The sequence below is a fragment of the Procambarus clarkii genome, unplaced genomic scaffold (genome assembly GCF_040958095.1).
Source record: "Procambarus clarkii isolate CNS0578487 unplaced genomic scaffold, FALCON_Pclarkii_2.0 HiC_scaffold_1474, whole genome shotgun sequence".
NCBI classification, from domain to species: domain Eukaryota; kingdom Metazoa; phylum Arthropoda; class Malacostraca; order Decapoda; family Cambaridae; genus Procambarus; species Procambarus clarkii.
In genome coordinates this window covers 20610-31254 of record NW_027190502.1, presented here as the reverse complement: position 1 = coordinate 31254, position 10645 = coordinate 20610, and the positions used below count along the sequence as shown (strand labels likewise).

Below are 10645 nucleotides of genomic sequence, written 5' to 3'. Positions count from 1 at the left end.
ATCATACATTTCATCAAGTAATACAGATACAAAGAGATTTTCTTTCTGAGAAGACCGTTAGTATTGGCTGGCTGGCAGGCAGGCAGGCAGGCATTTGAGGGTTATTATTTCGCCTGTTGATTGGGGGGAGGGTTGATGTGTTAGGGGGTTTTCGGTTAGGTGTGGTGGTGGTGATTGGTGGTGGTGGTGATTGGTGGTGATTGGTGGTGAGTAGTGGTGAGTAGTGGTGGTGGTGGTGGTGGTGGTGGTGGGTGGTGGTAGTAGTAGGTGGGGGGGGGGGGGGGGGGAAGGGGAATGATGGTCTGTGGATTCCTTCTCCGTACCCCTTACATATAAGCAAAAACATGCCTTCCTGTGGGTATAGAAACATTAACACAAATTATATCAGTAACTGATATTGTAGCCTTTTAAACAGAAAAGATTTGTACATACAAATACTTTTAAATTATCATTTATTTGTGGAAATGGCATTTACGTCATTAAATTGATACCTCAGCATCAAGTGTCCTGCAGTGGTCCAGTGGTAAAGTGTATATAAGTGATGCGTATTCTTGGAGTTGCGAGTTCAAACCCGGATTAAGCTATATATATATATATATATATATATATATATAATATATATATATATATATATATATATATATATATATATATATATATATATATATATATACAACATGTTTTGTTTTGGTTGTTTGTTTTTGTATAAAGCCTCACACACTATATTAAGCGAGTTTGTTTTAAACATGACATACATATTAATTCATTTTACCAGGCCTTATTCCACACAACTCCGTGAATTTCCCGTGGAGCCAGCCAGCCAGCCAGCCAGCCAGCCAGCCATTCAAACAAAAACAAACGAAACAAAACAAAACAAAACAAAAAACATTATTGCCAACAGCATTTGGTGTTCCCAGGCGGTCACCCATCCAAGTACTAACCAAACCCAACGTTGCTTAACTTCGCTGATCGGACGAGAAGCGGTGTTCTCAACGTGGTATGGCCGTTGGCATGAGACTGCCTACACATTGTGGCTAATAACCAACTCTTTTTAGTCATCACGGCAGGATACGGACCTTCTTGTGGTGTCTTAATGGTAATTGTATCCTAACATATTTTTGTCTCCTTGGCATGGATATTTAACATCGTTTATTCAGTCTTGGGTTTATGTTCTTTCGCCATTTACAGACATTTTACATCTACCTACTTCCTCAGCCTACCCTGCCAATTTCTAATGAATTTGTGGATTTTCTTTTGTAATACATACATGTGTGTGCTCATCTGCTCTTCAGTTTTTATGATATTTGTCTCATCTGTCCTGCTTTATGATACTTTTACAAAGAACATGAACAAATGCTTCTATTTTAGAGAAGATATGGGATCCAGGTTTCGGAGCCGTAAAACCAACCGTCGTGATTGGTGGACGAGTTGCCAGGTTGCAGCTTCTGTACCGTGCCGGCACATAAATAGGTTCGGCTCAAGCGGCGGCAGCATCATTCCCCCGTGACTGTCTGAGCGTCTCTCATCACCTTGGTTATCTCATCATCATCATGGTAGAAGCAAAGCCTACCAAGAAGGCTGCGGCTGCTGCTGCTGTGGTGGCCACCACCAGGAAACCTCGCGTCCAGGTTGCTCACCCGAAAACTAGTCAAATGGTTCTAGCCGCGGTCGCAGCACTCAAAGACCGTAAGGGCTCGTCTCTACAAGCAATCAAGAAGTACGTTGTTGCCAACAACAAAGTCGAGGCTGCCAAGATCGCCATTTACATCCGAAGATTTCTCAAGAAAGCAGTGGCTGACGGCATTCTTGTTCAGACCAAGGGAAGTGGAGCTAGTGGATCATTCAAGCTGGCCGTAGCAGAGAAGAGGGCCGTTCTAACTCCCAAGAAAGCCACCACAACCAAGAAACCATCTACAGCAGCAAAGAAGGCCGTGGTAACTCCCAAGAAAGCCGCCACAAGCAACAAACCACCTACAGCCTTGAAAAAGAAGCAGCAGCAGCAGCTTGTTGTTGGGAACAAAAAGCCCAAAATAAAGAGAGCTTCAAAATCTCCCAAACCACCCAAGGCAAAGAAAGCTGTCAAGAAAACAACAAAGGCAAAATAAACGACGACATGCAAGCAGCATGAATACACATGACAATAAACATCCAGGCCTCCCCCCTCAGTGGAGGGGCCTCATATGATTCCAAAAAGAGTTTAGTTTTGTAGACAAATAAATCATTACTTTTGGGGTAGATTTACTCTGTATATTATATATATATATATATATATATATATATATATATATATATATATATATATATATATATATATATATATATATATATATATATACACATACATGGGTGAGGTGATATGGTACCAAAGTTTTGGGTGAGGTGATTGACATTTACACAAGATAAAACACGAACCAATGGGAATAAAAACATAAGAATGGAAGTAACTGCAGAAGGCCTATTGGCCCATAACACAAGCACTTCCTCTTGATGCTTCTATATTGGTTCGGAGTCTTGAAGCTATATATATATATATATATATATATATATATATATATATATATATATATATATATATATATATATATATATATATATATATATATATGCACACAAAACTAAATAGTCTTGTTAGACAAATTGCCCCTATTAGAGGCAAGTTGACTAACAAGCCGAATGACTGCAATTGTTTTGAATTTGAGTTAAATCTAACATAGAAATGTAATCAAACCTAACCTAACCTATGCTAACCCAAGCTAAGCTAACCTAACCTAACCTAAGCTAACCCAAGCTAAGCTAAGCTAACCTAACCTAACCTAAGCTAAGCTAACCTAACCTAACCTAACCCAGCAATTCATGATCTTAATATAATACTGTTAATTGGATAAACCAATTTGGAAAGAAATGTTCGAAAATAACAAAATTAACTGTGCTTGTTAGGAAAATTGGGCCTTGCATACTTGTCCCAATAGTGTGGTTCTCGCTTTTAGGTACGACATAAACGTATACCTAAGTTGAGAGAGAAAAAGATTCGCACTCAAACATGCATATCGATTGCCAGTCCTGAATTCTGGGTAGATATTCGTGTCCTCCCTTTTCATTTACCATCATTTGGATACTATCAAAACAGCTCTGAGAAGGATAAAATGAATAAAACGGGTAGCTCACTCATGTAAAAAGGAAGAGTTGGGAAAGATCTCTCTCTCTCTCTCTCTCTCCTCACCCCCCCCCCCCCCCACCACCACCAATGATCCTGCTCTGCTAGTATATAACGGAACAAACCTTCCCCCCCCCCCACCCCTCCCTCCCCAATCAGAGTCCCTTTAAGCATGCGAGGATAAAAAATAGATTTCATAAGACCCAATGTGCTAGCTGATATCAAAACAATTTATGTTATCGTCTATTAAGCCCTTCAGTAAAAAAGTATAGGGACCTAATTAGGTCCCGTTTTGAGGTGGTGGTGGGTGGAATCGATGGATTAGCCAAGCTCTTATCCGCCGAATCCGTAGAGGGTACGACCCTGGCGCTTCAGAGCGTACACCACGTCCATGGCAGTGACGGTCTTCCTCTTGGCGTGTTCCGTGTAGGTTACAGCATCACGGATGACGTTCTCGAGGAACACCTTCAGGACGCCACGGGTCTCTTCGTAGATGAGACCCGAAATACGCTTCACGCCGCCACGACGAGCTAAGCGACGAATAGCGGGCTTGGTGATGCCCTGGATGTTGTCACGTAGCACCTTACGATGACGCTTGGCGCCACCCTTTCCGAGTCCCTTGCCTCCCTTGCCGCGTCCAGTCATGGTGTTGAAGTTGTGTGAATAATAAAATTTCGGCACGATTTCCCCAGACTATATCCCGTCAAGCGGACGTACTTGTAGCATGGCAACTCCTAACTCCTGCCTGTCCTTACTTTATGCTTGTACTCGAGCAGAAACACGGCTTTCTCACAACGCTTTCAAAACTGCAGTTGCCTACTCGTCTGTTTCACGTCTCTGTGAAATGACTTTTGCACAAATCCAAAAAATAGAGCAAAATCAGCGATAATAGTGTTTGAGGTGAGCTGCCTGTTGGCTGCAGCCAGAGGAAGGAGGGGAGGGGCAACGGGGTGACGTAGGCGAGTCGAGCAGCCAATGGCGCTCGAGCAAGCGCCTCGAGACGGCGTATATAAGCAAAAATTTTTCGGCGCCGGCCATCACAAACCACAGTTGTTCACCATGGCTCGCACCAAGCAGACTGCTCGCAAGTCCACGGGAGGCAAGGCTCCTCGTAAGCAGCTGGCCACCAAGGCAGCACGCAAATCTGCTCCTGCCACAGGGGGCGTGAAGAAGCCTCACCGTTACAGGCCCGGAACGGTCGCCCTGCGTGAGATCCGTCGTTACCAGAAGAGCACAGAGTTGCTCATCAGGAAACTTCCCTTCCAGCGTCTGGTGCGCGAGATTGCCCAGGACTTCAAGACCGATCTTCGCTTCCAGTCGTCTGCCGTCATGGCTTTACAGGAGGCATCCGAGGCTTACCTGGTCGGTCTCTTCGAGGACACTAACCTCTGTGCCATCCACGCCAAGCGTGTCACCATCATGCCAAAGGACATTCAGCTTGCTCGCCGTATCCGTGGAGAGCGTGCATAAGCTAAAACGACCACCCTAGTATACACCAAACTCGGCCCTTCTCAGGGCCAAAATATCCTTCTAAGGAGATTTCAGACATTCCTAGCATCAGTCATATGAATTAACCTTCATCTATACATATAATAAATAAATAAATACAATAATTTAGTGGCATACATACACTGTACACGTGATATCAATAAATCAAGTCATTTGTAGTACAACCTGTCCTCTTACAAACAAAACGCCGTCGCTTTTCATTCTTATGCACTGCCAAGGATCCTCCCCCCCCCCCTCCAAAAAAAAAAAAAAAAAATTGTCATACTGTACTAGAAATAAAAGCAGCTTGTATAAGTGACATACTGTCCTGTCCTGTTTTATTCTGTTTTTGGTCCTCTGGCTTAATCTGTTAAGTTAGGAGATGACATTTTAAATTAACCGTTTTCTTGACATTTTCAAACCTTAAGAGGGTGGCCTGCATAGTAATCCTAATGTGGAACATAACAATGAATCTCTAATCTCTAGAAAAAAGATACCGAGTGTTTATATGTGTGTTGAGAGAGAGAGAGAGAGAGAGAGAGAGAGAGAGAGAGAGAGAGAGAGAGAGAGAGAGAGAGAGAGAGAGAGAGAGAGAGAGAGAGAGAGAGACATGCAGAGACAGAGACAGAGACAGACAGACAGACAGACAGAGACTGAGAGAGAGAAACACACACAGACAGTTTCATAAATATTCTCATTTTATAGCTATTTGCTTTCAGTGACAGAGGTTTTTGTTATAATAGTATTGGTGTCTAACACTCACAATCTCTTTAGAAATTAAAGTGTGGCTCCAATGGAGCCGAGTTTGTTGGTTTGAGGCCAAGCCACCACCACAGGGCAGTAAGTAAGCCGTTTACTTGGAGGAGGTGTACTTGGTGACGGCCTTAGTGCCCTCAGAGACGGCGTGCTTGGCCAGTTCTCCGGGCAACAGGAGCCTTACAGCCGTCTGGATCTCCCGACTGGTAATGGTGGAACGCTTGTTGTAGTGGGCCAGGCGAGAAGCCTCGGCGGCGATGCGCTCGAAGATGTCGTTCACGAACGAGTTCATGATCGACATGGCTTTGGAAGAGATACCAGTGTCGGGGTGGACCTGCTTCAGCACTTTGTAGATGTAGATGCTGTAGCTCTCCTTCCTCCTGCGCTTCTTTTTCTTATCGCCCTTGGCAATGGCCTTCTGGGCCTTTCCGGCCTTCTTGGCAGCCTTTCCAGATGCCTTGGGTGGCATGATGATGCTCGTGCTGGCTGGCGTTGCGATACAATAATGAACTTTTGCGCGAGTCGAGCTTTCCTTTTATATCCCGCTCGCGACTCAGCTCAGAGCGGGTCGCGTGGCGGAGCGCGCTGATTGGTCAGTGGCGGACTCCCTTGATCCTGAGCGGGGTATATAACACGAAGCTCGATCTGCGGGCCGGCATAAAACACCACAAACCCACAACAGCAGCAGCAATGTCAGGACGCGGCAAGGGAGGCAAAGTGAAGGGCAAGTCAAAGTCTCGCTCCAGCAGGGCCGGACTTCAGTTCCCCGTGGGCAGAATTCACCGTCTGCTGCGTAAAGGCAACTACGCCGAACGCGTCGGTGCTGGCGCTCCTGTCTACCTGGCAGCCGTCATGGAATACCTCGCTGCCGAAGTTCTGGAGCTCGCCGGTAACGCCGCACGTGACAACAAGAAGACCCGTATCATCCCACGTCACTTGCAGTTGGCCATCCGCAACGACGAAGAACTCAACAAACTTCTGTCTGGCGTAACCATTGCACAGGGAGGTGTTCTTCCAAACATTCAGGCAGTTCTTTTGCCAAAGAAGACAGAGAAGAAGTAAGCACTTCTGCCACCCACCACGACAAATACCATAACCAGGCTCCATCCGGAGCCACACACACTTTAATAGAGAGATTCAAGTAGACAATCAACTTTCAAACATTAATAATAACATTTATATTGATTTCATTTGGAATGTGTACATAACAAACAAACAAAACAAAATTATAGGGGATATTCAGCATCACTTGGAATATTAACCAATCATATAAATCCAATATATATTTTATATTTTACTTTAAGCGAGGAATTCATATTCTATCAATTTTTAATCATACAAATGAACAAAAGCAATTCTTCACTAGACGTAATGAATGAATAAATGATCAAGGTTTTAATGTGTTTCATGAATAAATATATATATATATATATATATATATATATATATATATATATATATATATATATATATATATATATATATATATAATATAATATAATATAATATATTATAATACTTGTGAACCAGAATATGTTTGAGCAGCAGCGATCGTGCCATTGGCCGAAGTGCAACAATTCAAATAATTTAAAGGGCCTGCTCGGGTATATAAGAGAGGCTGGGAGACTGGGGCCGGTGGTGGGTGATGGGTGATGAGTGATGGTGTGGTGTGGTGTGGTGTTGTTAAGAGTTGATTTACGGCCAGCCAGCCAGCTGCAGCCAAGGCAGGGCAGGGCAAGGCAAGGCAAGGCAAGGCAAGGCAAGGCAAGGCAAGGCAAGGCAAGGCAAGGCAAGGCAATAACAGGACAGGACAGGCAAGGCAAGGCAAGCAGGCGGGCGGGCAGGCGGGGGGCGGGCGGGCGGGCAGCCAGCCAGCCAGCCAGCCAGCCAGGCAGGCAGGCAGGCAGGCAGGCAGGCAGGCGCAGGCTGGCAGGCAGGCAGGCAGGCAGGCAGGCAGGCAGGCAGGCAGGCAGCCAGCCAGCCAGCCAGCCAGCCAGCCAGCCAGCCAGCAGGCAGGCAGGCCAGCCAGCCAGCCAGCCAGCCAGCCAGCCAGCCAGCCAGCCAGCCAGCCACTCCCACTTTGTATTTATATGCATTCAATTTATATTCAAACATTATATATGTTAAGGGCCTAGTTTTAGTGTTTATTTTAAAAATGACAAACATCGAGTCGTTTTACCAGTCCTTTAGCGTTAACGGTGATGCATTTTAAAACTGAACAGAAATCACCTTTTCTGGATATATCAAATATCGAATCCGCTTAATGTGCCTACAATTCAATCATTCAAAAAATACATAATTTACATCATGCCTTTTCATAGAACAGACAATAAGATTTGAGACAATAAGAACTTTAGTTTTATAACTAAAGTTGCACAATTATACCAACTCTATGGTGGCTGGGTGGTAAGGTGTGTGGCTGGTGTTTTGGAAGTCGCGAGTTCAAACGACCCAATGGGAGTACTTTTTTTTTTTTTATGCCATACAATCTTCCTAGTACTATTATGTAGGTTTGTGTGTGTGTGTTTTTATTCATTCTTTGGTTTTATAGATGACATACATATTGACTCCTTTTACCGGTCCTTAATTAGGCTCTGGGGAAGCAATGGTGGTGGTGGTGGTGCATTTAAAACTAAACCAAAAATCACCAGTTCTGGACGCGTCAAATATCATATCCGCTTAATGTGTCTACAACCTAATTACTTAAAACTACACTATTTAATTCATTCATATCATGTGCATATTGGTCATTATGCTCATACAACCGACATAACAATTTATTTTCATTATTAGAATCATACATTTCATCAAGTAATACAGATACAAAGAGATTTTCTTTCTGAGAAGACCGTTAGTATTGGCTGGCTGGCAGGCAGGCAGGCAGGCATTTGAGGGTTATTATTTCGCCTGTTGATTGGGGGGAGGGTTGATGTGTTAGGGGGTTTTCGGTTAGGTGTGGTGGTGGTGATTGGTGGTGTGGTGATTGGTGGTGATTGGTGGTGAGTAGTGGTGAGTAGTGGTGGTGGTGGTGTGGTGGTGGTGGTGGTGGTGGTAGTAGTAGGTGGGAGGGGGGGGGGGGGGGAAGGGGAATGATGGTCTGTGGATTCCTTCTCCGTACCCCTTACATATAAGCAAAAACATGCCTTCCTGTGGGTATAGAAACATTAACACAAATTATATCAGTAACTGATATTGTAGCCTTTTAAACAGAAAAGATTTGTACATACAAATACTTTTAAATTATCATTTATTTGTGGAAATGGCATTTACGTCATTAAATTGATACCTCAGCATCAAGTGTCCTGCAGTGGTCCAGTGGTAAAGTGTATATAAGTGATGCGTATTCTTGGAGTTGCGAGTTCAAACCCGGATTAAGCTATATATATATATATATATATATATATATATATATATATATATATATATATATATATATATATATATATATATATATATATATATATATACAACATGTTTTGTTTTGGTTGTTTGTTTTTGTATAAAGCCTCACACACTATATTAAGCGAGTTTGTTTTAAACATGACATACATATTAATTCATTTTACCAGGCCTTATTCCACACAACTCCGTGAATTTCCCGTGGAGCCAGCCAGCCAGCCAGCCAGCCAGCAGCCATTCAAACAAAAACAAACGAAACAAAACAAAACAAAACAAAAAACATTATTGCCAACAGCATTTGGTGTTCCCAGGCGGTCACCCATCCAAGTACTAACCAAACCCAACGTTGCTTAACTTCGCTGATCGGACGAGAAGCGGTGTTCTCAACGTGGTATGGCCGTTGGCATGAGACTGCCTACACATTGTGGCTAATAACCAACTCTTTTTAGTCATCACGGCAGGATACGGACCTTCTTGTGGTGTCTTAATGGTAATTGTATCCTAACATATTTTTGTCTCCTTGGCATGGATATTTAACATCGTTTATTCAGTCTTGGGTTTATGTTCTTTCGCCATTTACAGACATTTTACATCTACCTACTTCCTCAGCCTACCCTGCCAATTTCTAATGAATTTGTGGATTTTCTTTTGTAATACATACATGTGTGTGCTCATCTGCTCTTCAGTTTTTATGATATTTGTCTCATCTGTCCTGCTTTATGATACTTTTACAAAGAACATGAACAAATGCTTCTATTTTAGAGAAGATATGGGATCCAGGTTTCGGAGCCGTAAAACCAACCGTCGTGATTGGTGGACGAGTTGCCAGGTTGCAGCTTCTGTACCGTGCCGGCACATAAATAGGTTCGGCTCAAGCGGCGGCAGCATCATTCCCCCGTGACTGTCTGAGCGTCTCTCATCACCTTGGTTATCTCATCATCATCATGGTAGAAGCAAAGCCTACCAAGAAGGCTGCGGCTGCTGCTGCTGTGGTGGCCACCACCAGGAAACCTCGCGTCCAGGTTGCTCACCCGAAAACTAGTCAAATGGTTCTAGCCGCGGTCGCAGCACTCAAAGACCGTAAGGGCTCGTCTCTACAAGCAATCAAGAAGTACGTTGTTGCCAACAACAAAGTCGAGGCTGCCAAGATCGCCATTTACATCCGAAGATTTCTCAAGAAAGCAGTGGCTGACGGCATTCTTGTTCAGACCAAGGGAAGTGGAGCTAGTGGATCATTCAAGCTGGCCGTAGCAGAGAAGAGGGCCGTTCTAACTCCCAAGAAAGCCACCACAACCAAGAAACCATCTACAGCAGCAAAGAAGGCCGTGGTAACTCCCAAGAAAGCCGCCACAAGCAACAAACCACCTACAGCCTTGAAAAAGAAGCAGCAGCAGCAGCTTGTTGTTGGGAACAAAAAGCCCAAAATAAAGAGAGCTTCAAAATCTCCCAAACCACCCAAGGCAAAGAAAGCTGTCAAGAAAACAACAAAGGCAAAATAAACGACGACATGCAAGCAGCATGAATACACATGACAATAAACATCCAGGCCTCCCCCCTCAGTGGAGGGGCCTCATATGATTCCAAAAAGAGTTTAGTTTTGTAGACAAATAAATCATTACTTTTGGGGTAGATTTACTCTGTAATTATATATATATATATATATATATATATATATATATATATATATATATATATATATATATATATATATATATATATATACACATACATGGGTGAGGTGATATGGTACCAAAGTTTTGGGTGAGGTGATTGACATTTACACAAGATAAAACACGAACCAATGGGAATAAAAACATAAGAATGGAAGTAACTGCAGAAGGCCTATTG

General features: G+C 43.4%; 2 non-coding genes across 2 annotated transcripts; both read right to left on the bottom strand.

Annotated features, from left to right (window-relative positions):
* Window positions 1-892: 892 nt before the first annotated feature.
* Window positions 893-1011, bottom strand: LOC138362228 (5S ribosomal RNA). The gene has a single exon (XR_011227507.1). It is a non-coding gene; the product is annotated as a 5S ribosomal RNA (ribosomal RNA).
* Window positions 1012-9083: 8072 nt separating this feature from the next.
* LOC138362226 (5S ribosomal RNA) lies at window positions 9084-9202 on the bottom strand. The gene has a single exon (XR_011227506.1). It is a non-coding gene; the product is annotated as a 5S ribosomal RNA (ribosomal RNA).
* Window positions 9203-10645: the final 1443 nt, after the last annotated feature.